At 48.0% G+C, this 5,714-nt stretch overlaps 1 pseudogene; it reads left to right on the top strand.

The window, feature by feature from the left end:
* The first annotated feature begins 4,048 nt into the window (after window positions 1–4,048).
* On the top strand, window positions 4,049–5,214 carry LOC123191802 (uncharacterized; annotated as a pseudogene).
* The last annotated feature ends 500 nt before the right edge of the window (window positions 5,215–5,714 follow it).

Genomic DNA, 5,714 nt, shown 5'->3' with positions numbered 1-5,714 from the left:
GATAAGGGAGTGAGGGGGTTGGGCCGGGCCAGGGGGTGGCCGGCTGGGCCAGGTGGGGGCTTGGCCCAGTTGGGCCAGTGGGGTTTTCTCCCCCTCAACCATTTTTGTTTTCTTTGTCTTTTCTTATTTTTTTTCTGTTTTATTTTATTTAGTCTATCTAGATACTTTATAAAAATGTGTGCACCCCACCATAATTAACTTTGTAATATTTGACAACCCCCGAACATTTTAGATTTAATTTTTGAAAACTTTTATTTTTTGCCTATGTTTTCAATTGAATTTGAACCGGGTTCGAATCAACGTGAGTTTAATCACGGTAACCGAGGTGACGTGGCATCATTAGCAGGGATTACTGTAGCTTAATTATCCGGGTGTTACATATGGACAGTTAGATACGGAAAAAAGCATTGCTATAAGGGGGGTCATGTTGTAGTGGCACAAGTGCTCCCTGGGTGATTTTGATAATTAATGACAACATATATCTTGTTGTACTAATACTTTTACCTAGTATGTTTGAGACAAGTTCAACAAATTAAGTGGCATGGACTAAAGGATGTGGAACCCCTTCAAGATGCTAAGGACAAAGGATTAGCTCAAGCTTCAAGATTAAGACTCTACATTTTCTATTTTAGTGATCCAAGATCACATTGAGTCTATAGGAAAAGCCAATACTATCAAGAGGGGATGAGGTGTTGCTTAATGGCTTACTTTCTCAAAGTGCTTAGTGATATGCTCCAAAACCCTGAACTATCTTCCCACATCCACATATGACCTAAACCAAAAGTCAAACTCGGCTCCACCAATTCTTTCTATCCGGAGCCACCGAGTTCAGTTGACATAGCCACTACCAGAAACCCTAATCAGTTAGGTCTCACTAATAGGATCTCGGTCTCACCGAGATGGGCTTGCAAACTCTCTGTTACCTACTGCAATATTTTCGGTCCCACCGAGATATGCAATCGGCCCCATCGAGTTTGCTTGGCCAACTCTCTGTTTCACTTATTACCCAAATCGGTCCCACCGAGTTTGAGTAATCGGTTAAACCGAGTTTTGAATTTACCCTAACCCTAGCACATCGGTCCCACCGAGTTGATCCAGTCGGTCCCATCGAAAACCCTAACGGTCACTAGATTTGCTCAATCGGTCCGACCGAGTTTCTCAATTCGGTCACACCGAGATTGGTAAATTATGTGTAACGGTTAATTTTTGTGTGGAGGCTATATATACCCCTCCACCCACTCTTCATTCGTGGAGAAAGCCATCAGAACATACCTACACTTCCAATACACATTTTCTGAGAGAGAACCACCTACTCATGTGCTGAGGCCAAGATATTCCATTCCCACCATATGAATCTTGATCTCTAGCCTTCCCCAAGTTGCTTTCCACTCAAATCTTCTTTCCACCAAATCCATATCCTGTGCGAGAGAGTTGAGTGTTGGGGAGACTATCATTTGAAGCACAAGAGCAAGGAGTTCATCATCAACACACCATTTGTTACTTCTTGGAGAGTGTTGTCTCCTAGATTGGCTAGGTGTCACTTGGGAGCCTCCGACAAGATTGTGGAGTTGAACCACGGAGTTTGTAAGGGCAAGGAGATCACCTACTTTGTGAAGATCTACCGCTAGTGAGGCAAGTCCTTCATGGGCGATGGCCATGATGGGATAGACAAGCTTGCTTCTTCGTGGACCCTTCGTGGGTGGAGCTCTCCTAGACTCCCACAACCGTTACCCTTCGTGGGTTGAAGTCTCCATCAAGGTGATTGTACAATAGCACCACCTATCAGAACCACGACAAAAACATCCGTGTCTCCAATTGCGTTTGAATATTCCAAACCCTTCCCCTTATATTCTTGCAAGTTGCATGCTTTACTTTCCGTTGCTCATATACTCTTTGCATGCTTGCTTCATATGTATTGTGTTTGTTAAACTTGTGCCTAAACTCCACTTCAACTTAAGAAAATAAAAACTGCAACTTTTAGCACTTGGTGTCTAATCACCCCCCCCTCTAGACACCTCTTCTCGATCCTTTCACTCCTCATATTGCTTGTGCCTGTCTCGACCTCCATCTAATGCTGCTCCATCTACAGCACCTCCACCTGCACCTGCTGCTCCATCTGCGGCGGCTCCATCTCCATCAGAACGATGGGTAGCACTGGCACCACCCTGTCGAGCTCGTAGTCCACGCGCAGTTGGTCGCGGTTCTCGTACATGTACCAGCGTGCCCTCTATTATGGATCCAGGGAATCCCTAGCCTCCCCCATCGCCCATACGAGGTTCTCAATCAGTGGGCGGTGGAGGTTTGGCAATCAGGCGTACTGCTCATGCATGGTTGGCGGCCGCACTCACTGCACGTGCATGATTTTTGAGGATTGCAACGCTGTTGTACTAGGTGCTCACCTCGGGCGCATAGGAGAGCGTGGTTCTATCGCCGTCGAAGTTCTCCTGCAGTGCCTGGTCCCATCCGAGGCCAAATACCATGGCGCGATAGAGGGTTTCTTTGGTTTGGGTGGGAACGAGGAAGTTGGATGGAGAGGAGCGATGGAGAGTGGTGGTTATCTGTGCAAGGAGGGTGAATGTGAATGAATGCATTGTATGTGTGGAGACTAGGGTTTTCTGGAGAAACCGAACAGGCGCAGTCAATCGATCGAACTACCTTTGTGTTTTTTTTCCTGAGAAGAATCGAACAAGCAGAGCACGACCCAGCAGCCCAGTAAATAGAAATTATCGAACGCGCCCGACCAAGCCTAGCAAACGATCGAACGCGCCCAGCCCAGCAAACATCGCCCAACCCAGCCCAACAGCTTCGTCCCGAGCGAAACAAATACGACCATTAATGGCCGTTAGAGGCGCGCCTTCCACCGCTGTCGTCTTCGGTCGGCCACATCAAAACGCGCTTAGAAAATGGTTCAATGTTTTTTGCCAATGTCAATTATCCGGTGTGGTGCATAGTGTCACGTTTTGTAAAGTGGTGGTTTTCTGAGAGCTATGACACGAAAGTGGTGGTTCTGTGCATTTTACTCGTGGAAATCTTCTAGAAGCGATACCACGCGAAGAAGGAGGTGAAGAAGGAGGACGAGTCTGGACCATCGATGGTGGTCAACCTTTCGGCATCGTCAGAGGAGGAGTCCACCTCTGATCAAGAGGAGACCCTGGCATATTGGGGCTCAATCGACACCGACTATGTGTTCGACGAGTAGAGTAGTAGTGATCTTTTATGTTTGATCAAGTATTATGGTGAACTTTTGTGTTTAAGGTTTAAATCTAACGTTTGGATGTTTGTTTGAATTCATGTATGCAATATGCTTTCAACAACAATAATTTATTTTTAGGGCATCTACTAAAGTTGGAAGTCCTTGTTGTTGTTTAAAATAGTTTTGTGTGTTGCAAAATTTACTTGAGTCACATTTTGGTGCCCTATTATAGGCCACCTATTGGAGATGCTCCAAAGGAATAAGTGTAGAAAAAAAGAACACGAAGTAGGATGAATGTACAATTGTATTCGATCTTCGGAGCATACGTTTATAATATGAGCATTATATATGTCCAGAGGGCATGGTTTCATAAGTCATGCAAGTGATGGAATTGCGCGGGATATTCAGTTATACATCATGTTCAATAGCGGGAAAATGCATTGTATTCGAACAAGGAAGCCCTTGAACACGGTCTAATTCAAACACGATAGATACAAATACTACGCGAGCGCAATTCTGGAGCGTCAATAGAAATTGATATTTCGTTCGTGCGTACACATACACATTCGCTTGTGTGCTTCTTTCTGCATTAGTATATGGTAACATATGGCGCCTCCTTAACCCTAGCGTTTAAAGGTTTCCAAACTCGTTGCGTTTCTTTCCGCATATAACATACTGGGGCCTCCTTACAGTTAAAGGTTACCAAACAAGCTTTGTTCCTGACTTCCTATATAAGGGCAGCAATGTCGATGGGGAAATGCACCACACACTCTCCTAGTCTCCTTGACGGTTTCACCAGTCTTTCCCTCTCCAATCTTCATTCTCCACCCGCGAAGAAATCCTACTTACGTGCTCATGGCCTCCGCTGGCGCTGATGAGTCGAGCAACGTCATGGAGAGCGGCGGCTCCACCTACCGCCACGACGACCGCACGGGCTCTGAGTCCGGTGTGGTTCGGGCAGCCGTCCGTCGCCCCAGCACAAGCGTCCACGTGGCCCCGGCGATCTCCTCTTCGGACGCGTCCTATTCGTCGCCGCCAGCTCTGCAGGTCCGTCCTCTCCTCAACACCATCACCAACGCTACACTAGGCAGCACTACGATCGGGCAACGACATGGAAGCCCCAGCCTGTTGTTGAGAGCCCGGTTTTCAACAACACAACGGTGGTAAATATGATGAGGCGCATGAACTATGAGGTCGGGTCCGGCTCTGGCCTCGGCAAGCACTGCCAGGGCATCACATCTCCTGTGAAGGTGGTAAAGCGGCCAGAGAGCGCTGGTTTCGGCACGGTCGGCGGCTCGGCGCCGAGGGAGAAGGATCATACGACAACAGACTTCCCAACAAGGTCCCGGAAACCTTGCCGACCAAATGGGGAGCCGACCAGTGCGCGGACGAAATCTCTCGAGCGGTCTACAACGACTGGGAGATGGGCGACGCTGACGGATCGTGGCAGCAAGGCCTGGAGTTCTGCGAGAAAATCCTCACTGTCTCGCTGAAGTGCGGGAGCTGCAAGCTGGTGCCCTGGACGACGGCGAGCATATGGTGGTGGACGCGGCGGAGGTGATCATCAAGGTCGTGGCGCTGGTGCACGACAAAAATGCATCGGGAGAGCTGACGGCGGGCGACCTCATCTTGGAATTCATAAGGCTGAAGAAGTTCCCGGAGGAGTACCAGACGTACTGCCTCACAAACACGGCGGGCGTGCTCGTGGCGCCGCTCGTTGGCCCGGTGCTCCAAAGGTGGCAGCCCCTTTGGGACCCGGCCATGTGGCTGGACGTGTTCGTCGTCCTAAGGAACACACTGGACGACGGGTCGGCCATGTCACCGTACACGGAGCTCGTCGAAGACACGGTGGTTCCGGCTGTCCAGGCATTGGAGTCAAGGCCACGGACTCCGAGCGGATGCAACGCTTCCTGGCGGGAGGAGATTTAGCGGCGCGTGAGAAGGCAGCTCACCCGCCGGCCACCGTCAGCTGGCCATTCAGCCGGGCGGGGGAAATTCTGAACTTCGACGTATTTTTATGATTACACATATAACTTAGTAGTGTAATTTTGTGTGTGGGTTTATGTTATTTCTTGAGAAAAAATAGAGATATGAATGATCGAGACATCTTATTTACTTCAAAAGTCTGCCACTAATGTATGCGTGTGTGGTCAAATCTCAAATGCAAAACACATATTTTCTCTATCAAACTGCAGAATCAAGTTTGAGTACAGATTTTTCTTATGCAAAGTTTTCTTCATTATAGGCATGTATAGCTCAAATCTCAGACCTTGCATACACATTTCAGAAGAAAATGTAAGGCACCAAACAATGCAATGAACTCCTTCCAGAGCAAGTCTTATAGACAAAAAATAGCAGAAAGCAAAAGAGATCGACGCAAGAACCACAGCGAGTCTTGTGATCCCAACTCTAAAGTAACACTTCCACATCACTGCTATACACAATCCTCACATATGTATAATACTATTACATGCAAGTTGTGCCGGGGCTGGAGATTTAGCGGCGCGTGAGAAGGCAGCTC

Source organism: Triticum aestivum, chromosome 2A (assembly GCF_018294505.1).
Source record: "Triticum aestivum cultivar Chinese Spring chromosome 2A, IWGSC CS RefSeq v2.1, whole genome shotgun sequence".
Lineage (NCBI taxonomy): Eukaryota > Viridiplantae > Streptophyta > Magnoliopsida > Poales > Poaceae > Triticum > Triticum aestivum.
The sequence above is the reverse complement of the archived record's forward strand: the minus strand, read 5'-3'. Positions and strand labels throughout refer to the sequence as shown.